Source organism: Macaca nemestrina, chromosome 1, assembly GCF_043159975.1.
Source record: "Macaca nemestrina isolate mMacNem1 chromosome 1, mMacNem.hap1, whole genome shotgun sequence".
In the NCBI taxonomy this organism is placed as follows: Eukaryota; Metazoa; Chordata; class Mammalia; order Primates; family Cercopithecidae; genus Macaca; species Macaca nemestrina.
In genome coordinates, this window is record NC_092125.1 from 129,028,678 (window position 1) to 129,055,367 (window position 26,690).

The 26,690-nt window shown below is 34.5% G+C and overlaps 1 long non-coding RNA gene across 1 annotated transcript in view; it reads right to left on the bottom strand.

Annotated features, from left to right (window-relative positions):
* The window catches only part of LOC105489190 (uncharacterized), a 121,055-nt gene that overhangs the window by 25,507 nt on the left and 68,858 nt on the right, over nt 1-26,690 (bottom strand). Inside the window, exon 5 of the long non-coding RNA XR_011609141.1 lies at nt 6,286-6,420. This is a non-coding gene — a long non-coding RNA (uncharacterized lncRNA). The remainder of the gene's footprint in view (nt 1-6,285; nt 6,421-26,690) is intronic.

Below are 26,690 nucleotides of genomic sequence, written 5' to 3' on the forward strand. Positions count from 1 at the left end.
TGCCATCTGACAATTTCTTAAAACTTGATTAAACCACAGGACATACTTAGGTATAAATAATAAACTATCATAGTACGATAAAATGGGGAAATTTTTGTTGATCACTGAAAATATTGCTTCTTGATAATCAAAGTGCTAAAATTGTAGTTAGCAATATTGTGGCTAGTAGTAAGTTAATATTGTCAGCTCAGCAGCTGAGAGGATATCTATTGATACTTAAAAGATGTTTTTCAATGCACATGATTCCAATTTTTACGTTACATTTTATATATAACATTTATTTTGTTATGCAACTCATATTGAGTTTTGGGAATGGAATTATATATTTTTCTAATCTGGCTTAAGATGTTATCTTGAGAGAGTTATATTCTATGAAATGTGGCTATTACACACAAAATATTAGGTAAGAGTTTCACATGATCTCAAAAGAGTTGGATTGTGCTGTCAAGGAGATGTTTTGGAGATATTCTAAGGAGGACATTCATGTTACGTATTTTTTTAACTGAGGATGATTTTTAAAAAATATTTTGGCATGCTAGAATGTCTAGTTGATTAGTTTCTTAATTCTAATTTACCTTTTTAATTTCTAATTTATGTATGAAACAATATTGAAAATTTAAAGAAAAATATTTTTCTCATTTATAATCTAATATATCCAATTTAGAGAAGTCATATTTTGGAAAATTTACTTTTTAGACAAACAATATATGTCCTTAACTATTTAATATAGTTTAATACATAACAAAATTTAATTAACTTAAAGAATTATTTACATTTCCAAACAGAATAGTATAATTTGTTTGTAAGATAGACTCAAAAACTAATAGAAATATATTCTTAATTTTTATATATAAAATACTTATAAGTTGAATAATAATTCCACAATACAAGTAGCCACATACATGTTTATTAAAAACAAAGGCCACCATAAAGAAAAACTAAAGCTCATAATGATGGGAATTAGGGAAAACAATTTTTTCTAGGTTTTATCTAGAGATTCTAAGTTTTTGAAGAAGTTTAAAATTATCTTATTAAATTAAAAACTTTGGCTCTCTTTGCCTCTCATCTGATGGCTCAAAGTTTGTTATTCCAAGGCATGATACTGACACTTTCTGTGTTCCCTGTATTACAATCAAATGTAGAAGACTACTTTAAAATGGTGACCCAGTTTTGAATAGGAGGTTGATATGGTTTGGCTGTGTTCCTACCCAAACCTCTTCTTGAATTGTAGCTCCCATAATCTCCATATGTTGTGGGAGGAACCTGTTGTGAGGTAATTGAATCACAAGGACAGATTTTTCTCATGCCGTTCTCATGATAGTGAATACGTTTCATGAGCTCTGATGGTTTTATAAAGAAGAGTAGTCCTGCACATGCTGTCTTGCCTGCCACCATGTAAGGCATGCCTTTGATTCTCCTTCACCTTCCACCATGATTGTGAGGCTTCTCCAGCCATGTGGAACTGTGAATCCATTAAACCTCTCTACTTTATAAATTACCCAATCTCAGGTATGTATTTATTAGGAGCATGAGAACAGACTAATGCAGAGGTGTCACCTAGTTTTATGTAGTTATATTACAAACATAAAAGAAAAATAGTAAGAAAACATAGCACTTTGATATGCTCAAGATACTTATTTTGGAAAGTTAAGTTACTATTCATACACTATTGCTGAAACATAAAACTTAAGGATTATATAAAACATGTACTCTTGAAGCTGATTCAGCAGGCTGGTATTAGCATAAAGTAGTTTAGATGAGAGATATTTACTAAAACCTATTTTCTACTCCTGAGCCAGCAGATGATAAGAAGGCTGCTGCTGAAGCTTTATTTTTGTTTGGCTTTGTTTTGATTTTGATTTTTGAAGCTTTGTTTTTGGTCTTGCAATTGGTGGGAGTGCAAACAAAAATTGCTTTTCATCATTTGGCAGCAGCTGCTCAGCCAATTTATAACCTTTGGAAAGAGGCTTAACTTTAAGGAATCTTCCATTGTATCAGATTGTGGTAAAATATGCATTTCAATGTTTTAACACAATTAAATGAGTTTCAGTATACCAAATTAAAAAGAGAAAATATTACTATATTGTGCATGACCTTACATGATAATAAAGTAAAATTTCTGTATGGCTTGTTAGTTAACATTCTGATTATTCAAGATTATGAATAATACATTTATTTGATTAACATAATATTTTAAAAGATTACTTTCAACTCACTTCAAGGATTCCCAAATGCTAGTGTGAAACTGTTAGTATAGAATACTGTAGAATACTTGTCCTATTCTGTAGGAGCTGGCAATTTTTTTTTTTTGGTAAAGTTTAGATAGTAAATATTTTAGGCTTTATCAACCATCTAATATCTGATGTAAGTATTTAACTCTGGTGTTGTATTGCAAAGGAAACCATAGACAATGTGTAAATGTATATTCCAATAAAACTATGTACAATAAGAGACAAGAGACCTGAATTAGCTTGCAGGCCACATGTTGCTGATCAGAATCTTGGAAACCAATCAGGAAGTCATTATAATAAATGTATTCTCTGACTTCCTGGAACTTCAAAATGAGATGTTTGTAAGCGTCATACTAGAAGAGCTTTACTGAATATAAAACACTTGGCCCACTCTTTTAGTAGACTTCTTAGAACTAGATTTATACTCTCTAAAGACATTAAAAGTTGTGATAAATGTTATACAATTTCTCACATATTCTCTGTGAGAATGTTATTTTACAATTTATTTCCAAGGGGAAACTCTTTCGAGAGAAAAAAAATAAGAAAAAATATCAGATAGCACTCAAAGTATAAATTAGCAAAGGCTCAGGACAACCAAATGTGTAGTTATTCTTCTTAAAGTAAATTGATCTTTTACTTAGACCACCAAAGGATTTTTTTTCTTTTTATTTAAAATCCAACCAGTTTACTAAAATATTTTAATTCTGGGTTAATTTTTCCTGGAATTCAATGTATTTTATTTTTTAAGTATGTACACTGATGTTCTCTATTATTTTATAAAGTACTTTTTGAATTGTTGTTTTGAATATTTAGTTTTGGTTATCTTTTGCAGGGATTTTAATATGAATATGTTGCTGCTTCACTGAAGTCTTATATAGCGATTGCTTTTAAAAATTTGTTTTTATCTTTTTGTGATTCATTCTGATCATAATTTTTATTATAAAGCTTACATTCTTTTTTGCACATTTTTAGCATCTATTTATCATTTTGTTCTTTGTAGCTTAGCCTTCACTTTTCAATTACTTTGTATTTTCTTCTATTTCTTTCAAAATTTAACCAGTTCTACCAGGTTCAACATTTCTTTAGCCACAGTCTTATGTTATCTATGTTATCTGGCCATATTTTCTGTATGCTTGTGGAATTTCCTCCTGTTTTCCGATTTTCTTTATTTTTTTTGAAATATTAAGATAATAAAAACTGGTGTATATTTGGCTGATACATTTCCTGTGTCACATTTTTCTTAGGTGAATTTGTCATCGTCAGAGATATTTTGCTGCCTTTATTTAGTTATCCCCCCTTTATCCTCTGGATGTTATTTGTATTAATAGTATATTTGATTGCAATATTCCCTAGGCTTTTTTTATCACTTATATCTAAGGTGGATCTTCCTATTAAGCAATGACAAGTCCTGAGAAGTGAGTAAAAGAACAGTGCCATTTGTGCCATCTCTTGGCCATCAAATGGGCTCTTTGCATAGCTAAAATAAGGAACAGGTTCTTTGCAAATGGTTTCTGTGTGGCCAAACCACCTCTGATTCTCTCAGGACAGACTACAACTAATGATAGCTTCTACTTAAGGCCTGGAAATTGCCTGGATTGTTCATGATTGTCCAATGAAGAGACAGTAAGGATGCTATGCCCACTTTCAAAGGATGGACCTTCTCTTTAATAAGTGGTAGTTTCTTAAACGTACCATCTCCATGCTCCCTAGGAACCTGATCCCCATCTACATCTCTAACCCAAACACATCTCTATTTTGCCTACTACTCTACCCTGTTTGTTTGTTGTCACCACTGTTCATACCGGTTTTCATTCAGTGTTGGGCCATCTCCTGCTGGACGTGAATATTTGACATAATTTCTAAGATCTGTTTCATACGTTCCCTGACCATTCCCACCAAACGTCCTTTACCTCTTCAGTTTTTGCTGTTGATTATGATGTATTTAGTTATTGGTCATATACATATAGAGTACATAAATTTGTTAGCTTTTTTAAAAATGTGTTTTAAATGAATTTGCATTTTTGGTTTATTTTAAATCTCTTCATTGTAATCTCTGACTTTGAGGACAATTAGTGGCTCAATTTGGATCTAGGATGTTGCCATGCACATATCAAAAATATGAGGCATTGCTTTTTATATCCCAGAAACCAATAGTATACTATTACATCCACCATATGCTACATTATTTTCACGTTCTAGCATCTCTAAAATATGGGTGCCTTTTACATTTAATGAAATCTTAAAATTATAACTGCAAGCATTTAAAAAAATATTGTCATAAAACACAATAATTTTTTAGAGTATATGTATTCAATTCAATATAATATAATAAAAAGAAAATGTGTAACTTTTCACTAATATTAAATAAATGAATGGTTTAGTTTCATTGAACCTCATCAAAACACTTTTATTAGAGTTTGGAAGCTATGAATTCTCATATTTGGGCAAGGTGTGGTGGCTCACATCTGTAATCCCAGCACTTTGGGAGGCCAAGGTGGGCGTATCGCTGGAGTCTAGCAGTTCCAGACAAACCCGGGCAACATGACAAAGCCCTGTCTCTACCATAAATAGAAAAATTAGCCAGGCATGGTTGCATACACCTGTAATCCCAGCTACTGGAGAGGCTGAGGTGGGAGGATGGCTTGAGCCTGGGAGACTTAGGTTGCAGTGAGCCAAGATCGTGCCACTGCACTCCAGCCTGGGAGTGAAATAATAATAATAAAGCCAAAAAATAAAAAATAAAAAAGCTCATATTTAAGAGTTTAGTTAAAAAAAAACTGTGCAGTTTAAATAATCCTGATAACTATTACAGTTAGAGGATATTTCCTGGAAGTATGAAAACAAAATCATTTAACTTTAAATTCACTACTATAGGGAGAAACTAAATCTATGCCTATTTTTTCAAACAGTAATAGTTAAGGAATTAAATGGATAAGACATAATGCTTCATTCTATCAGGAAGATGAAGTTTACTTTTCTGAAATATACGGAATGAAATAAATGACACTTTACGAAGTCAGAAAATGATCGGAAAATATGAGCATAAAAACCACTGATATCAAGACAAAATATTCTTCAAACAGTACAAGCCAAATTTGTATAAAAGGTGCACACACACACACACACACAGACACACACGTAATCACTTAAATGAAAATAAGAATAAAAGAAAAAAAAGAAAAATGCAATTCAATAGTCAGGCATAGTGGCAGGCGCTTGTAATCCCAGTTACTCGAGGCGGGGGTGGTGGGGGAAGCAGGGGAGCTAAGGCAGGGGAAACACCTGAACCCGGGAGGTGGAGGTTGCAGTGAGCTGAGATAGCGCGACTGCACTCCGGCCTGGGCGACAGAGCAAAAACTCCGTCTCAATAAAAAGAAAAAATACAATTCAAAATGTCTACTTACCTGGAGATTAAAGAAAGGGACATAGATAAGTAGAGACTTAAACCACTTTTTTTTTCTTCTTTTTTTGCCCAGGGTGGAGTGCAGTGGCAGGAACATGACTCACTACAGCCTGGACTTCAAAAGCTTAAGTGATCCTCCCACCTCAGTCCCCTGAATAGCTGGGAATAGAGGCGGGTACCACCACAACCTGATAATTTTTAATTTTTTTTGTAGAGATATGGTCTCCCTATGTTTCCCAGGCTGGTCTCAAACTCCTGGGCTCAACAAATCTTCTTGTCTTGGCCTCTCAAAGTGCTGGAATTACAAGTGTGAACCACCTTGTCTGCTTACGCCTAAACCAGTTATGTTTTAAACAAACATTATTAAGTGTAGAGTGAAGAGTTAGAAATGATGCCATAATTTAGGATGCCATGTTTTGGCCACTGTCTGCATGCCAGCTTCCTGGGCAGCACCATTCCTCTACTCTCTGTGGCATGATCAAATTGTCCAATAATTAGTTATCAGAAAATACTATGATCTCAAATATCATAGTGTCTTTGTTTGAGCTGCATGTTCTTGAATGTTCAACCCTTCTCTCTCTTTCAGGCTGTCTAGCTGTCTAGTAAACTACTAGATATAATATATGTCTTTTGTTTCAGATCATGAATCACCTTCTCAGGGATACTTTTCCTGATACTGTCCCTGTTACCATATGGTGACACTCTCTAATTCAAGTTGCTTTGTTACATACAGTTGTCCCTTGGTATCCACATGGGTTTGGTTCCTGTACATCTCTTCTCCAACACCTACAGATACAAGAATGTGGACACTCAAGTTCCTAATATAAAATGGCATAGTATTTGCATACAACCTGCACACATTCTCCCATATACTTTAAATAAATTCTATATTGCTTATAATATATAATGCAACGTAAATGATGTGTAAATAGTTGCTATCCTATATTTTAAAGTTTGTATAATTTGTATTGTATTATTAATATTATTACTGTATTTTCAGAAGACAATTGACCCTTGAACAAGGCAGAATTTAGGGGCCCAGTCAGAAATTGAATACAACTTTTATCTCCCCCAAAATGTAACTACTAATATCTTACTGTTGTCTGACAGACTTAGTAATAAAATAAGCAGTTAATTAACACATATTTTGTACATTATATATATTAAATATGATATTCTTACAATAAAGAAAGCTGGAAAAATGTGATTAATAAAATCATAAGGAAGGAAAAATACATTTACTATTCATTAGGTGGACTATTGGTTTATCATAAAGTTCTTCATCCTCATCATGCCTCAGGTTAAGTAGGCTAAGGAGGAGAAGGAAGAAGAGGAGTTTGTCTTGCTGTCTCAGGGGTGGCAGAAGTCGAAGAAAATCCAAGTATAAATGAATCTGTCCAGCTCAAACCTGTGCTTTTCAAGGGTCAATTGTATTTTCTATGTGGTTGGTTGAATCCGATATGGAGGGCCTCAATGAAACACTCAAACAGTGGTGGGTAGTGATGTGGATGAAACGTAAGATTTGAGATCCCTCACTTCCTGGCATGCCTTCTCATTTCCTTTACCTTAGGTTTTATTTGTACCTGTGCTTGGTATTTTTTTTTTCTTAAAACGGCTGTCAAATTATTAATACAATAGCTTCAGGCCTATGACACCTAAATCTATTTTTGCCTTCAAAGAATTCTTATTTTCCTCCTAGTGCATCTTCATTGTTATTATTTAATATCTGTCTCCCAGGGAGAGTAAGAATTCTGTCTCTTTATAGTCACCATTTTTTCCTAAGGGCCTGAAACATTATCGGGCTTAACAGGAGTGTCAAGTAAACATTTACTGGATGAATGAGCATAACTGTAGATAATGATCTTTCTTCTCTTCATACACAATTTTGTATTTAGTCAAAAGTATCACAGACACAGGTATACCGCATTTCTTTTAATATATCTTCTGTAGAATTGGAGGTAAAAAAGCTTATGACTATTCAGCATAACATTGCATTAGAGATAACATTTGTTGTAAAGGCAGGATTACTCTCAGGTATCTGTATTTGTAAGCCCTTAACAACAAGTAAGATGTATTTCTTCAGAGGTCCCTTTCTTAATAGGATTTCAGGCTGCTTGTGGAAGCAGCTGAAATAAATGGCTTTTAAAAACATGTGTGTCGTATTACATTAAATGGGGTTATGAATCAATATCCATGCGCTATAATATATACCCTAGCCATACAATGGAATTAATTAGGGATTAAAAAGAGAAATCCATTCCTAATTTTCCCTCCATCCCACTTTCCCTTCTCCTCTTGAAAATATGAGTTTTTCAAATGACATATGAGTGGAAGAATCCATTATAAGCATCCACTGTTTTGCCTGCTCTAAAGTAATTTGGTTGTGCATTAATAACTCTCACTTCACAATCTGTCATAAACTATGTTTAAATGCCTGTGCTTTTAAATGAGATTGCTTATTTTATGAAGGAATGTTTGATGGTCCACGGTTTCTGTGTTTCATCGTGTGGTGTAAAGGTATAGTACTGGACGAAACTGTAGAGAGCTCCCTCAGGTTTGTCCTCTGCACTTCCTCTCTGCATCTTCAGCTTACTACCCTCAGCTTGTTTTTGAAATCATCGATTTAAAAGCAAACACCTATCAAGGTGTCAAGAAACCCAGAAACTAGTGTAAAGGCACTGTTTTATATTAACAGATAAGTCCAATTCAGTGTAATCAATTTTATATGAGAGTTAAACTTATATATAAATTTGTAGAGAGAGAAAGGCAATTTTAACTAAGACAATCAGGCTAGTTAGAAAATATTTCACAGAAAAGTGATATTTCAAATGTTTAGAAAGATAAAAATCCTGCTGTTGGAGAAATATGCAAAGCTAGCAGGGCCATTTCAGGAACAATGAGAATTTCAAAATCAATAAAGAAAATTACAAAACTGGAAATGAATGAATTAACTGACTATAAAGGGTCTTCTAAAGACCTATAAAGCAAGTTACATACTATCAGTAGACAACAGGGAGATTGAGGACTTTGAACAGAATGTAAAAATGTAAAGACATGTTTTATTTATTATTTATTTAATTAATTATTCAGTCAGTCATTTATTACATTCTCGTGAAGTAACATATGACAGTTATGTAGAGAATATACTTAAGTGATGAGATCCAAGTTGCAATATTCCAGGTAAGAAATGAGGTGGCCAGAACTAACATTGAGCTAGAAGAATATAAAGGGGGATTAACATGTAAAGGTATTTATAGTGATATGCTGGTAAATATTTCACAACTAGCTCAAAACAAACAATACCTGATGTGTACCATTTGCCAGATCTGTGGTATATGAATGCTCCTACCATGGGCAATTTCAAAGTGCCAATGTTTTATCACTGAATGCAAAATTGGGAATAGATGTGCACAGTCAGCTCTCCTAAGCTCACACCAACCAACTTCAGAGCACCACTAGACATTTCTGAGTTGCAATCAATAAAATGTGGACGTTGATGGAATACAGTGTTGATAGAAAAAAATTGTATATAAATCCCAGATTTCCATCTTGAGAAACCAAATGTGTTCATATTCAATGGCTTTGCTGCTTTCTAAAATAATAATAATAATAAAAATGCTTATTAAAGAAAACATTTCAAGTAAATATTTGCATTTTAACTAATATTCTTAAGAAATATAATATCTTAACTTAGAGATATATAATTCTTGGGATTTCAGTAAAGGATATCTACTAAGTAATATTTGGTGTTCAGGACAAGAGAAGTTAAGCACACTTCAATGATTCGATCTAGATCAATAATCCCCAAACCCGCTCATTTCTAGTTATCAAAAATTTTAATAAAGTGTAAAATAAGCTTTCTTTACTTCCAGACTTTTCAAATATTTTTTATGCTAATTCATTGTGTGGCATTCTAAAGTAGGAATAAACTTCGTAATTTTTCAAATTTAGTTGGATAAGGATTTCTATTTTGACTGCGCACCCTGGTGAAGATATCTTCTTCCCAAACCATATTATACAGGAATTAGTAGAATAATTTTGAAGATTTGTACATTACAAAACAGGTGAGCAGGTGACATATGGGGAAATTAACTCAATGATCAATTGCATTTAAAACTATACCCATGGCAATTGGATAGTACCTTGTCTGATGAAGTAATATGCATAGAAGGAGGTGTGCAGCATGTAGTAATAAAAAAAAAAGGGGGGGGCTGAGGTGGGCAGATCACGAGGTCGGGAGACTGAGAACTTCCTGGCCAACATGTTGAAACCGTGTTTCTACTAAAAATACACAAAATTAGCCAGGGTTGGATGTGCACGCCTGTAGTCCCAGCTACTCGGGAGGCTGAGGCAAGGGAATTGCTTGAACCAGGGAGCTGGAGTTTGCAGTGAGCCGAGATCATACCACTGCACTCCAGCCTGGGCGACAGGGCAAAACTCTGTCAAACAACAACAACAACATCAACAACAACAACAACAACAAAATGCCCAGCTGCTCCTTATTTCTACATGAAAATAATAACACCAAAGGAACAACAAAAGTTACCAGGAACAAGATAAGTAACTTATTAACTTATCCTCTAATCTTCTAATGCCCCTATGAGTTATAAATATGATTGCCTCTATTTTTCATATGAAGAAAGTCAGTTTTGGGAGGTTAAAACACTTGGTATATGAATTAATTTCTGTCAAGATCATGAATGTTAATGCTCTCAAGCATTGCATCCTACTGTTTTTATTATATCAAAAGGAAGAAAAATATTACTCTGTATTCATCATTGTGTGAAAATTAGTGTGTCCAAAGATAACACTTTCTAAGAGGCAAAGCTGATACATTTTCTCAGTAAATGAATAAATGTCCTAATATTTCTCAGAACAAAAAAATTGCATATGCACAATGGAAATCTGACTTTTACATTAGCTTATACCCAATAACTATTTGTAGGATGATCCATGCTATTGCACCGATGAAGTATTCACAACTCTCTGTGTAATAATCATTGAAGAAAAAAACCAAGATTGTCTTTCACTTATTTTAGGGAGGTGTCTGTACACCCTTGACATTGAAATTTTGCCAAAAATATTACTGCAGGGGATGACAGGCACACAAATCTGCTTTCTCAGTATTCACAGAAAAAACCTTCTAGGCAGAGTTTTCAGTTCAGTACATTCATTACCTTTTAATTGCTCCTAAACTGCACTGTGACCTGTTGCATGAATAGCCAAATCTATCTAACTGAAACTAGCATAGTTTGGGCATGTGTGCTGTGAAAAGCTTTTTCATCAGTTGGTATGTGTGTTCATTCGGGCATGCTTGTTCAGCTGTACCTATTATAAAACCAAGTAAAGACGTAGTCAAAATACAAAAGTAAACAAATTGTTAAGAAAACAGCTACATATTAAAAACACACAAATTTCATCCAACCATTTGTTACGTTATACATGGTTAAATAAGGAGCATGTTAATAACTGAAAACTTATAACTGTTAAATATGATTACAGGCCGGGCGAGGTGGCTCAAGCCTGTAATCCCAGCACTTTGGGAGGCCGAGACGGGCGGATCACGAGGTTAGGAGATCGAGACCATCCTGGCAAACACGGTGAAACCCCGTCTCTACTAAAAAATACAAAAAACTAGCCGGGCGAGGTGGCGGGCGCCTGTAGTACCAGCTACTCGGGAGGCTGAGGCAGGAGAATGGCGTGAACCCGGGAGGCCACTGCACTCCAGCCTGGGTGACAGAGCGAGACTCCGTCTCAAAAAAAAAAAAAAAATATGATTACAATACCAGACATTTCATATGTCAAAAAAAAAGCATGGTAAATGACTGTAATATTGAACATTGCATTTAAGAATCTAAGCTATAAAGAAAATTCCACTTGGAGAAAATATACTCTTGAAAATTTTAGTCTGGGCCACTGTAAATACAATGCCATAAAAAACAAACGACTGCACCAACCGCTGTGATCAATGAGGTATAAAAATTATAACAACCCTAGAAGATTTACTCAAAGTTATTTCACAATCCCTCATAGACTAGGTACGCATCATCCTACCTTCAAAAAAGTGCAATCAGAAAGCTCATGTTTCTGCACCTTCAAAGGAAAATTCCATAAATAAGAACCTTAAATACTGCCTTCAATTCACCTTACCAATTTACATTTCTTTCCTATATCCATTTTCATAGTTTAGTTAGATAAAATGTAGACAGAGAGACAGAGAGGAAATTAACTTATTGTCTTCTTTCCATTCTTAAAACACTTCCTCGTTGCCAATTAAAATATTTTTCAAAGAAACCTTTGGGAACCATGGGACATGTAACTTCTACTCAAAGGAAGAAAAGGTCACATCCAGTCAGGCTGTGGACAAAAGGCCTACCAAGAATTTAGTGGTACTGTACTGAGTCAGCCATCATGAATAGCAAGTTCAACAGCGTCATCGGCATTCCATGGAAGGAGTTTAAATGCAATATTCTGCGCCCTACACCTAGATGTATGCAGTGATTTAAAAGGGAGAACAGAAGAGAAGAAGGATGAATAGTAAGACCAGACCATTTGATTAGAAATGAAGAGCCAGCAAAAGAAATGGCAAGCACTAACCAGTGAAGGTGGAGGATAATGAAGAGAGAATGAGATCCCAAAGGCCAGGTAAAAAAATGGACTTCAAAAAGTTGGGACCTATGTTCCAGATAGGCCAAAGAACACAGAGACTGAGAATTAATCTTTGAATTTCACAATTAATCTTTGAAATCACATTTCCAGGTTATTGCTAATCTTCTCAAAAAAATTCTGATGAAATGTTGAAGGAAAGAAAGCATGTAGGAAAGAATAAGAGGAGAAATGTAGACAATGAATATAGAGGTCTCTGTCAAGGTATTTTGTTATAAAGAAGAATGGATATAACACATTGAATGATAGTTGCTAGAGTGTGTGAGTTGAGATAATTTTTAAGATAAGGAATATCATTTTACTTGAATAATGGTGAGGATAAATGAGACATGAGAGACAGAAAATATAACCCTGATGACATAAGATATTACAGTGACAATTCTATAGGAATATTCTTGGAAAGACTAGAACTGCTGGGATTCAGTGCACAAATAGAGTCCTTTGTATTTCAAAGCATGGGTAATCTATTAGTTGGAAGATAAGGGATTGTGGATTGCATGAGTACAAACACAAACAGAGGAAGTAATTGTTGGTAGGAAAGTGTGGAAGTTTTTATTTGATTTCTGTTACTTTTCCCAATGAAATAGGAAATTTGATCATCAACTAAAAATGAGGAGAAAGAATGGCATGCTTAACATTTGATGGGAAAAACAAAGTAAGAAATGGTTGTCTCAGAGAATGAAGGGGAAAATGTCATAGAAAACTGCAATAGTATTACTGGACAAACTTGAGATTCCACTTCAGTTTAATTGTCAGTAATTTAAAGTGTGGTTAATCTTTATGATTGCATTTTTTCTATAGACATACATAGGTATGAGGGTGCAAATGAAAGGTGTAAAGCTGGATTTAATCATGGATGATATTTTTCTTATTGAGTTGAGAAATGTAAGGAAATAGAGACTGCGTGTGTGGAAATAATTGAAATAGTGGACCACTGAATCTAAGATGGGGAGTGAGGGAAGGAAGAACATGAGAATTGAAAGAGAGTTTAAAAAAAGGGTTAAGAACAATAAGAGCAAGTCCCCTTTATATCAGATAATTGTGGGAGTTAAAGTTCCAAGAATGAGAGCTGGAGAGATAAGAGATAAGAGGGGTTGTCAGAGGCTAGAAAGCTTGAATGTAAGATTATGGACTGGAGAGTGATTGAGAATATTGATGTCTAGATCATGACCATTGGAGTAAGTCACTAAAGTGTTTTTTAGAAAAAGATCATTAGAGAAAAGGAGGTTAAGAAAATAAAAGATCATGGAGGCACTAATTAAGTGGCCATAAAACCTCCAAGAATTATGACAGGAACAAATGTAAACAAGAGTGAATGTGAGTTCAATGTGGACATGGTGTTTAAAATGGTGGACTCTGGAGGCAGGCTGGGCTCTCAAAACTCAAACGTAGTTTCCAAATGAGCCTGTAGAATTTGAATAAATTACTAAAAGTTCTCTTTTCCCATATATAAAATTGAAGTAATAATAATATCTTTATTAATTAGAAAATAATAATGATACTAAAACCTCATTTGAGTATTAAATAAGTAAATATTATGTCTGTAAAAAGCTGTGTAAGGAATTATTTCAGCAGTTCTCTCTTATCTAACATTATCTTTTTCCTATACTACTATTAGCTTCAATACATGTTTTTGTTTCCTCCATTTAAAAAGCAAACTGTTCCCCTTTGGCCCACATACGACTTTACCATTATTTTTATTTCTAGTCCATCTGTATTTGCTTTTCATAGCTTAGCTTACTTTCATTTCTTTTTCAGGCAAAATTCCTAGAAGATCATCTATATTTATTGTCTACAAATAACTTGTCTTTTCTTTTAAAAACCCACTTCAAATAAAGTTTTTTTTCTCTCCTTGAAACTGCTTTTGTCAAGGTCATCAATATTCTTTATGTTTCTAAATCAATGACAAAGTTTTCATCATTGTTACCTAGAAAAACACTTAATTCTGCTCGTTAGTCTTTAATCCTGTTCATTCTCTTCTTCTTCTTGAAATATTTTCTCATTTGGTGTCATAGACACCACATTCTACTTATCTTCTCCTCATTGTGGTGCTCATTCTCATGATCTTTACTGGTTCCTCCTTTACTCATTCACCTATAAATATTGGGGTGCCCCAGAATTCAGCCTGTGTTTCTCTTCCCTTCCCTATTTATACTTACATGATTTGTGATCTGTTCTAGCCACATGTTTTATTTATTTATTTATTTATTTATTTATTTATTTATTTATTATACTTTAAGTTCTGAGATACATGTGCAGAACATGCTGGTTTGTTACATAGATATATACGTGCTGTGGTAGTGTGCTGCACCCATCAACCCGTCATCTACACTAGGTATTTCTCCTAATGCTATCCCTCACCCAAGCTCTTACCCCATGACAAGCCCGGGTGTGAGATGTTCCCCTCCCTGTATCCATGTATTTTCATTGTTCAATTCTCACTTATGAGTGAGAACATGTGGGCTTTGGTTTTCTGTTCCTGTGTTAGTTTTCTGAGAATGGTGGTTTTCAGCTTCATCCATGTCCCTGCAAAGAACATGAACTCATCCTTTTTAATGGCTGCATAGTATTCCATCATGTATATTAGCCACGTTTTCTTTATCCAGTCTATCATTGATGGGTATTTGGGTTGATTCCAAGCTTTTGCTATTGTGAATCGTGCTGCAATAAACATACATGTGCATGTGTCTTTATCGTAGAATGATTTATAATCTTTTGTGTATATACCCAGTAATGGGATTGGTGGGTCAACTGGTATTTCTGGTTCTAGATCCTTGAGGAATTGCCACACTGTTTTCCATAATGGTTGAACTAATTTACACTCCCATCAACAGTATACGGGTGTTCCTATTTCTCGATATACTCTTCAGCATCTGTTGTTTCCTGACATTTTAATGATTGCCATTCTAACTGGTGTGAGATTGTATCTCATTGTGGTTTTGATTTGCATTTCTCTAATGACCAGTGATGATGAGCTTTTTTTCATAAGTTTATTGGCTGCATACATGTCTTCTTTTGAGAAGTATCTATTCATACCCTCTGCCCACATTTTGATGGATTGTATTTTTCCTGTAAATTTGTTTAAGTTCCTTGTAGGTTCTGGATATTAGCCCTTTGTCAGATGGATAGATTTCCAAAAACTTCCTCCAGTTCTGTAGGTTGCCTGTTTACTCTGATGACAGTTACTTTTGCTGTGCAGAAGCTCTTTAGTTTAATTAGATCCCATTTGTCAATTTTGACTTTTGTTGCCATTGCTTTTGGTGTTTTAGTCATGAAGTCTTTGCCCATGCCTATGTCCTGAATGATATTGCCTAGGTTTTCTTCTAGAACTTCTGTGGTTTTAGGTCTTCCATTTAAATCTTTAATAGATCTGGAGTTAATTTTTGTATAAAGTGTAAGGAAACCGTCCAGTTTCAGTTTTCTGCATATGGCTAGCCAGTTTTCCAAACCCTATTTATTAAATAAGGAATCCTTTCACTATTGCTTGTTTCTATCATGAGTGAACTCCCATTCACAATTGCTGTAAAGAGAATAAAATACCTAGGACTACAACTAACAAGAAATGTGAAGGACCTCTTCAAGGAGAACTGCAAACCACTGGGCAAGGAAATAAGAGAGGACACAAACATATGGGAAAACATTCCATGTTCATGGATATGAAGAATCAATATCATGAAAATGGCTATACTGCCCAAAGTAATTTACAGATTAAATGCTATCTACATCAAGCTAATACTGACTTTCTTCACAGAATTAGAAAAAAAGTACTTTAAATTTCATATGGAACCAAAAAGAGCCCATATAGCCAAGAAAACCCTAATCAAAAAGAACAAAACTGGAGTCATCACACTACCTGACTTCAGACTATACTACAAGGCTACAGTAACCAAAACATCATGGCACTGGTGTGCCAAAATAGATATATAGAGGAATGGAACAGAACCAAGGCCTCAGAAATAATGCCACACATCTGTACCCATCTGATCTTTGACTAGCCACATGTTTTAAAATATTTGTATAGGTTAATAACTCTTCTATTTATGTCTCTTTTCCAGTTTCCAAAATTGATTTGGAATTTACATAATAAATTCTCTTTTCAAAACTTTCAGCATGTACTGTTTTCCCCATCTCACTTATATGCAAATCCATTCTTTAAGTGGCTGAAACCAAAAATCTTAAAATCATCTTTGACTCCTTTACTTCCTGATACTCTATCTCCAAACCAATATCAAGCCTTATTGGATTTACATTATAAATATTCCCCAAACTGGCTTCTGCCAGCTATGAAAAAGTAGTTTATATCATAAAGTAACCTTTCCAATAATAACAACTTAATAGATGATGGCTTCCTATAATAACAACTAAAAATGTTATTTTAAAAAAACAGAATTTACACACAAACAAACATACACAAGTAGGCATCAGAGGAAAGTAGGTCAGCTAGAATCTGAGGGAGAAGCTAAGATCCCCCCCAAAAAAGAAACATTATATCGCATTATTTATCTTGAGGAATCTGCACGTTTGTAAACATAAAAAGCCAATTTGTAATTCCTATGTGATCTTCACTCATTGCCATAATGGTCTTATCCACTATTCTTTTTTATCTTTTCTTGCCTCATAGTCCTGATTGGCACATATATATGTCATGCATACTTTATTTTTGGGTTTTTAATTTAATAGGTACATAATAATTGTATGTATCTTTGAGGTACATGTGATATTTTCATACAAGCATACACTATGTAATTATCAATTTGGGTACTTGGGATATTCACAAGAATGATTATTTTGTTGTGTTGGGAATATTCCATATCTACTCTTCTAGTTATTTTGAATTTTATAATAAATTATTGATAACCACAGTTGCCCTATTTTACCACCCTAGATCACCAAACTCCTATTTCTTACCATATACAAAAATCAAATCAAAGTAGATTGAAGTCTTAAATTTAAGATGTAAGACTTTCAAAAATACTGGAAACAAACATTCAAGAAGTGCTTTAAGACATTAGTTTGAGAATGATTTCTTGAGTAAGACCTCAAAAGCATGAGAAATCAAATCAAAATGGACAAATTGAATCACACCATGCTAAACAGCTTCTGAATAACAAAGGAAATAATCAAACAAGAGAAGAGGACATCTACAAAACCCAGAATAGTAGATAATATTTGCAAAGTATTCAACTGACAAGAGATGAATAACAGAATAGAAAACTCAAACAACTCAACAGCAATGTATCTATCTATCTGCCTTTCTATCTAACTTCAAATTAAATATTGATGAGCAAAATATCTGAATAGATATTTCTCAAAAGATCACATACAAATGGCCAATGGGCATATGAAAATATACTCACCATCACTAACCATCTGGGAAACACAATTCAAAACCATATTGGCGTTATCACCTCACCCCAGTTAAAGTGGCTACAATCAAAAGGACAGAAATTAACAACTGATGATGAGAATGCAAAAAAAGAGGAACACTCAGACATTGTTGTTGGGAATGCTAATTGGTACAGCGACTATGGAAAACAGTATTGAGGTTCCTCAAAAAGCTATGAATAGAACGACCTTAGGATCAGGCAATTCCACTAGACACATATCCAAAATAAAGAAAATGAGGATATTGGAGAGATATCTGTGCTGTCATGTTTACTGCATCACTGTTCACAATAACCAAGATATAAAATCAACCTAAGTCTTCATTGATGAATTAATGGATAAAGAAAATATAATACACACACACACACACATACACACACACACACAGAGAAATATTATCTAGCCTTAAAAAAGAATAAAATCCTGTCATTTGCAGGATGGAAATGGAAGACATTGTGTTAAATGAAATAAGACAAGCACAGAAAGAGAAATGTTACAAGTTTTCATTCATATATGGGAGCTAAAACACTTGATCTAATGGAAGTAGTAAATAAAATGGTGGTTACTAGAAGCTGGGAAGTGTAGTGGAAAGTGGGTAACAAAGAGGGATTGGTTATCGGTTACAAAATACAGTTAGAATAGTCAACTTAAGCTTTACTGCCTTGGCACTGACTTTGACCTTCCCTGGAATGTTAATTCTCTATCTACATGGATGGCTCAGGTCTACATCTCCTTCTTTTTTTTTTTTTTTTTTTTTTTTTTTTTAATTATACTTCAAGTTCTAGGGTACATGTGCATAATGTGCAAGTTTGTTACATAAGTATACTTGTGCCACGCTGGTGTGCTGCACCCATCAACTTGTCAGCACCCATCAACTCGTCATTTACATCAGGTATAACTCCCAATGCAATCCCTCCCCTCTCCCCCCTCCCCGTGATAGGCCCCGGTGTGTGATGTTCCCCTTCCCGAGTCCAAGTGATCTCATTGTTCAATTCCCACCTATGAGTGAGAACATGCGGTGTTTGGTTTTCTGTTCTTGTGATAGTTTGCTGAGAATGATGGTTTCCAGCTGCATCCATGTCCCTACAAAGGACACAAACTCATCCTTTTTGATGGCTGCATAGTATTCCATGGTGTATATGTGCCACATTTTCTTAATCCAGTCTGTCACTGATGGACATTTGGGTTGATTCCAAGTCTTTGCTATTGTGAATAGTGCCACAATAAACATACGTGTGCCTGTGTCTTTATAGCAGCATGATTTATAATCCTTTGGGTATATACCCAGTAATGGGATGGCTGGGTCATATGGTACATCTAGTTCTAGATCCTTAAGGAATCGCCATACCGTTTTCCATAATGGTTGAACTAGTTTACAATCCCACCAACAGTGTAAAAGTGTTCCTATTTCTCCACATCCTCTCCAGCACCTGTTGTTTCCTGACTTTTTAATGATTGCCATTGTAACTGGTGTGAGATGGTATCTCATTGTGGTTTTGATTTGCATTTCTCTGATGGCCAGTGATGATGAGCATTTTTTCCTGTGTCTGTTGCCTGTATGAATGTCCTCTTTTGAGAAATGTCTATTCATATCCTTTGCCCACTTTTTGATGGGGTTGCTTGTTTTTTTCTTGTAAATTTGTCTGAGTTCTTTGTAGGTCCTGGATATTAGCCCTTTGTCAGATGAGTAGATTGCAAAAATTTTCTCCCATTCTGTAGGTTGCCTGTTCACTCTGACGGTAGTTTCTTTTGCTGTGCAGAAGCTCTTTAGTTTAATGAGATCCCATTTGTCAATTTTGGCTTTTGCTGCCGTTGCTTTTGGTGTTTTAGACATGAAGCCCTTTCCCATGCCTATGTCCTGAATGGTATTACCTAGGTTTTCTTCTAGGGTTTTTATGGTATTAGGTCTAACATTTAAGTCTCTAATCCATCTTGAATTAATTTTCATATAAAGAGTAAGGAAAGGATCCAGTTTCAGCTTTCTACTTATGGCTAGCCAATTTTCCCAGCACCATTTATTAAATAGGGAATCCTTTCACCATTTTTGTTTTTCTCAGGTTTATCAAAGATCCGATGGCTGTAGATGTGTGGTATTATTTCTGAGGACTCTGTTCTGTTCCATTGGTCTATATCTCTGTTTTGGTACCAGTACCATGCTGTTTTGGTTACTGTAGCCTTGTCGTATAGTTTGAAGTCAGGTAGCGTGATGCCTCCAGCTTTGTTCTTTTGACTTAGGATTGTCTTAGAGATGCGGGCTCTTTTTTGGTTCCATATGAACTTTAAAGCAGTTTTTTCCAATTCTGTGAAGAAACTCATTGGTAGCTTGATGGGGATGGCATTGAATCTATAAATAACCTTGGGCAGTATGGCCATTTTCACGATATTGATTCTTCCTATCCATGAGCATGGTATGTTCTTCCATTTGTTTGTGTCCTCTTTTATTTCACTGAGCAGTGGTTTGTAGTTCTCCTTGAAGAGGTCCTTGACATCCCTTGGAAGTTGGATTCCTAGGTAGTTGATTCTCTTTGAAGCAATTGTGAATGGAAGTTCATTCATGATTTGGCTCTCTGTTTGTCTGTTACTGGTGTATAAGAATGCTTGTGATTTTTGCACATTAATTTTGGGTACACAACGAAATGAAGGCAGAAGTAAAGATGTTCTTTGAAACCAATGAGAACAAAGATACAACATACCAGAATCTCTGGACACATTTAAAGCAGTGTGTAGAGGAAAATTTATAGCACTAAATGCCCACAAGAGAAAGCTGGAAAGATCGAAAATTGACACTCTGACATCACAATTAAAAGAACTAGAGAAGCAAGAGCCAACACATTCAAAAGCTAGCAGAAGGCAAGAAATGACTAAGATCAGAGCAGAACTGAAGGAGATAGAGACACAAAAAACCCTCCAAAAAATCAATGAATCCAGGAGTTGGTTTTTTGAAAAGATCAACAAAATTGATAGACCGCTAGCAAGACTAATAAAGAAGAAAATAGAGAAGAATCAAGTAGACACAATAAAAAATGATAAAGGGGATATTACCACCAACCCCACAGAAATACAAACTACCATCAGAGAATACTATAAACACCTCTCCGCAAATAAACTAGAAAATCTAGAAGAAATGGATAATTTCCTGGACACTTACACTCTCCCAAGACTAAACCAGGAAGAAGCTGAATCTCTGAATAGACCAATAGCAGGCTCTGAAATTGAGGCAATAATTAATAGCCTACCAACGAAAAAAAGTCCAGGACCAGATAGATTCACAGCTGAATTCTACCAGAGGTACAAGGAGGAGCTGGTACCATTCCTTCTGAAACTATTCCAATCAATAGAAAAAGAGGGAATCCTCCCTAACTCATTTTATGAGGCCAACATCATCCTGATACCAAAGCCTGGCAGAGACACAACAAAAAAAGAGAATTTTAGACCAATATCCCTGATGAACATCGATGCAAAAATCCTCAATAAAATACTGGCAAACCAGATCCAGCAGCACATCAAAAAGCTTATCCACCATGATCAAGTGGGCTTCATCCCTGGGATGCAAGGCTGGTTCAACATATGCAAATCAATAAATGTAATCCAGCATATAAACAGAACCAAAGACAAAAACCACATGATTATCTCAATAGATGCAGAAAAGGCCTTTGATAAAATTCAACAGCACTTCATGCTAAAAACCCTCAATAAATTCGGTATTGATGGAACATATCTCAAAATCACAAGAGCTATTTATGACAAACCCACAGCCAATACCATACTGAATGGGCAAAAACTGGAAAAAATCCCTTTAAAAACTGGCACAAGACAGGGATGCCCTCCCTCACCACTCCTATTCAACATAGTGTTGGAAGTTCTGGCTAGGGCAATCAGGCAAGGGAAAGAAATCAAGGGTATTCAGTTAGGAAAAGAAGAAGTCAAATTGTCCCTGTTTGCAGATGACATGATTGTATATTTAGAAAACCCCATTGTCTCAGCCCAAAATCTCCTTAAGCTGATAAGAAACTTCAGCAAAGTCTCAGGATACATCCCTTTCAAGGGACTGAGGAAACAAACAGAAAACAGCAGTTCAGAATTTGGGAGAATTTCATGAGTTTAAGGAAAGGAAGCAAAAATGTGTTTAAGGACTACCAATAAGAGACATTTTGGAAACACCACTGATTTTTATTTGAGAATCCTGAAGTACTCTAAGAGGAAACTCACAATGAAAACAGACAAACCCCAGGATGTCTGAAATCCAGTCTCCAGTCATATTAAATCCTGACAGGATGAAGGTGATCTGCTCTTCTCTAACTGCATAACAAGCAAGTCAACAAAAATTACGTTATTTCTGGAGAAAGATAACATTTTCTTAAATCTAAAATTTTCAACCATAATGTCTGACTTGTAGTAAAAACTTCCCAGGCATGAAACATACACATACAAACACACAAAATAAAAATGACAACAAACCAACAAAAAACAGAAACAAATGATAAAATCCAGATGAATCAAATAGGTTTTCAGGTGATTTGAGTATTTGAATTATCACAATTGGAGTTTAAAATGATTATGAGTGTACCTTTATCTTCAATAAAGTAGATGACAGGATAGAGAAACTCACCCGAGAATAAAACCTGTACTGAAAAATAAAATGCAATATTCTAGAACAAAAAGTACAATAATTGTAGTAAGTAACTCAAAAAAATAGATTTATCCATACATATGACATAGTAAAATTTAGCATTTGTAAACTAGTCTTCAAGTCAGTATAAATGTGAAACACAGTAAGAAAAAGAAGTATGAGAAACAAGTAATATGTGGGATAAGGGCAAATGTTCTAAGATATGTATGTGTAATTTCAGTCTTTGAGTGGGATAAGAGAAAGGCATGAGCAATATTAGAAAAGAAACTACGAATGGTCACAACTGGCAAAACTTCATAAATAAAACTACAAATTAAGAAAGCTCTATAGAAACAGGAAATGGATATGAAGAGATTTCCACTCCTGGATATATCAGCAAAACTGCTAAAAACGACAAAGTTAAAACTTAAAAGCAGCCAAAGAAAAATAAAGGAATAATACTGTTAAATAAGAAGAGTAAAACTAGAGGATATTTAATAGAAACAATGGAAATCAAAAGAAAATACAGCGAGTCCTGAAAGAAAATACCTGCCAACTTAGATTCTAAATTTCTTGAAAATTATTCTTCAAAAATGATAACTATGTAAAGATGTTTGCAAATTTAAAAAACCCCAAATACTATTTTGACAACAGACTTAATAGAAATATCTAAGGGAATTCTTAAACAAAAGGAATATTATCCCAGGTGAAAATATGGCAACGCAGAAGGGAGGAAGAGTACTGGAAAGAAGATGCAAGCAAAAAGTAACATTGCCTGGACACGGTGGCTCATGCCTGTAATCCCAACACTTTGGGAGGCTGGGGCAGGTGGATCACTTAAGGTCAGGAGTTCAAGATCAGCTTGGCCAACATGGCAAACACCTGTTTCTACTGATAATACAAAAATTCGTTGGGCATGGTACCAGGCACCTGTAATGCCAGCTACTCAGGAGGCTGAGGCTCAAGAATCGCTGGAACCCCAGAAGCAGAGGTTACAATGAACCAAGATTGTGCCACTGCACTGCAGCCTGGGAGACAGAGTGAAACTGTGTCAAAAAAAAAAAAAAAAGAAAAGAAGAAGAACATCCATTAAAACAATAATAATGTTTTGAAAGTTTAAAATATATTTAAAATAAAATACACAAATACATAACACAAAGGAGGTAATATATGGAATTAAATAGTTCTAAGTCCTTGTTCTAAGTCTGAGAAGTGACAACACTGCTAATTAATAGTAGATTTTAATAAACTAAAGATGTAAATTGTAATCTCTACTGAAATTAATACAAATAATTTAAAAGGTATAACCAGTCAACTAATTAAAATGTAAAATGGAACGATAGTTTCCAAATAATAAAAATCTATTCAGAATTTAACTATCCCTTATTTGTTCCCCCGCTACTACCTAGGCTTGATTCATCAACAGCTCTCACCTAGACTACCACAAGTTTTTATATCCATGTTATTTCTTTTCTATCCCATAGTATTCTTGATACAGCAATCACTGAATTTCTATTAAAATATGTCAGCTCATCACACTGTTCTGTTCAAAACTTCCAAATGCATTTCCTTGCTTACAGAATAAAAGTCAAAGTCATTGCAATGACCTGAATGCCCTATGTGGTTTTCGCTCATGGCATCAGTGGTCTCAACTACTATCCTTTTCACACTCTTGCTGTCTCACAGGCATGATTGACTCAAGTATATGTCAGGTACATTTTAGCTCTAGACTGTGCTGAATTTGGCTTTGGCTCTGTCTGGAATACCCCTCTATTTATGTATATGAATTGTTCAGTTCCATCCTTCCTTCAAGGCTATGTTTAAATATTTCTCAGTTATCAACTGAGACAATTATGTCTTTTCAAGAATGGTATATATTGAGCAATATGTGGATACATTTGCTTATCACAACTGAGGGAAAAGGGTGCTCCTGATATACAGTAGATAGAGGCAAAGCATTCTGTAAAATAGTATAATGAACAAGATAGGTTCTCATACCCCGCCTCAAAAAAAAAGTCAGACCCAAATTGTTGATAGTGCCCAGGCTGAAACTCCGGACTAAGATAAATTTAAATTTAAAGACTAGTAAAATTAGTTTATATTAAAATCACAACAAAAATTAGTTTCTATAGTGCTTTAAAGGCTTCAATGTTGTTTTACATATGCTTTCTCTCATGAGTACAATCTCCCTTTTAAGTATCTCCACTCCAATTTATCTTTCACAATTTGCCTAGCTATCCACTCAGCAGAACTAATCTCATTTCTTCCTATCGTCTTTTTATTTCTTCCTTTTCCATCTGGTATAATGCAACTTCTCTATAAGATTGAGCTCACCTGCCATATTGTTATTTATTTTTTCCTAAATTAGAATAAATCACTCTTCCATGATGGTAATGCAGGTAAGAGAGAAATTCCATTGTATCATGCCAATTATCAGCTTGACATTATTGTCTACAAAATAATAGGATCCTTGAGGAAGGATATATTTGTTATTCCATCTGCTATTGTAGTCTCAATAAAGCCACTTATAAACAGTAGGAAATATAAAGTAATTAAACACAATCCTGACTTTAATATTCTTAAAAGAGATGTAGATAGCTCAAGATTTAAAGATATGAATATTGATAAATATGAATAATCATTCTCACAATGGAATCTATATAACAAGGAAAAAGGAATAAATTATAGATACACAACAGTAACATTTATGTATCTTAAAAATAATGAGCAAGGATTATGTCTTAAGTGTCCACATATATTTTTAATAAAGCAAAAAAAAAACAAGGAAAATAATATATCATCTGAGAATGTATTTTCATGTACAGTAAAAAATAATTTGGAAAGACGAAAGTGGCATTAGAATCAGGAGATGAATCTCCAGGATTAAGCAGGAAATGGGATAAGGATGGAGCATGCTGTTAGATACAGTACCTTGGCAGTATTTGCATTCTAAATCTGACTGGTGAATTCACAAAAGTTCATTTTACTATTACATTTAAAAAATCACATTGTACTTTGTTTTTAATATTTACTATGTAACAAACATTCTATAAATTACCCACAATTTAAACTTTTAGAGATTCTAGAGACATGGGTTAATGTCATGAGCTGAGTTCTATACATTCAGTTAAAATAGGCCTTCAAAATTAACCTCATGTTGTCTTCAAAATATCTTCCCTGGAACACTTTTTATAAAGAAATGTACATGATAAATACAAAAAGTTACAGGACCAAATCATTTTGTGATCGACTATCCAACATATCTCCTTGTTGATTATTTTCAATACACATCTGCATAGGCCTTAATAAGCCCTTCTGTACATAAATTTGTTTGATTATTTTACAGTAAATGTTTCTCAGATTTATTTGACTATGTCATTTTCTTCCATCACTTATTATTGGAATTAGCATTCTATAGAGCATACTTCAGGAAATATTGCTGCAAAATTTACCAGGGTTGCCATAAATCTGATGGATTTGGAATCTATGAGGAAAAAATAAAATATTAAAGAAATTATGAATGATGTTAGGAACAATCTTTCAGACTGATTATGTAGACCTTCTTTATGCAGGGAGATTATGTCTCCATTCTCCGTGCATTAAGCATAAATGTACTTTCATGGGACATTAATATTGACTCAATCATATATTATGCTCTAAATTTTCTAACTTTTTTTTTTTTTTTACCCACGTGAGGGCATAACACATATTATATTTGTATTAGATTACTGGATCACATATATGAAAGTTATTTCTTTTACATTTCACAAAGAAATAGTAATAAAGATCCTGATGTGTGTCCCTGCCCAAATTTCACGTTGAAATGTAATCCCCAATGTTGAAGAAGGTGGGACCTGCTGGAAGGCGATTGGATCATGGAGGTTATTTCTCATGAACTGTTTAGCACCATCCCCTTGGGACTGTTCTTGCAATACTGAGTGAGTTCTCTTGAGATCTGGTAGTTTAAAAGTGTGTAGTACCTCCCCACTTCATTCTTTTGCTTCCATTCTGGCCATGTGATGTGTCTGCTCCTGCTTTGTCTTCCACCATGATTGTAAGTCTCCTAAGACCTCCCCAGAAGTTAAACAGATGCTAGCATTACACTTCCTGTACAGCCTGCAGAACCGTGAGCCATTTAAAGGTCTTTTCTTTATAAATTACTCAGTCTCCAGTGTTTTTTTATAGCAATGTAACAAGGTACTAACATATTGTGAGACACACAGGGTGGGTTTTTTAAATCGATTTTTACTGTATTTCGGGCTGCCAAATTTTTGTCTAGATGTGTTTTCTTCTAATTCCTTTTTACTATATGATATTTTTGTCCAAACCATATAATCAAAACTAAATACATAGATTTACTAATACATAGGTTTTTCTTCAAAAAATCTTTGTATTA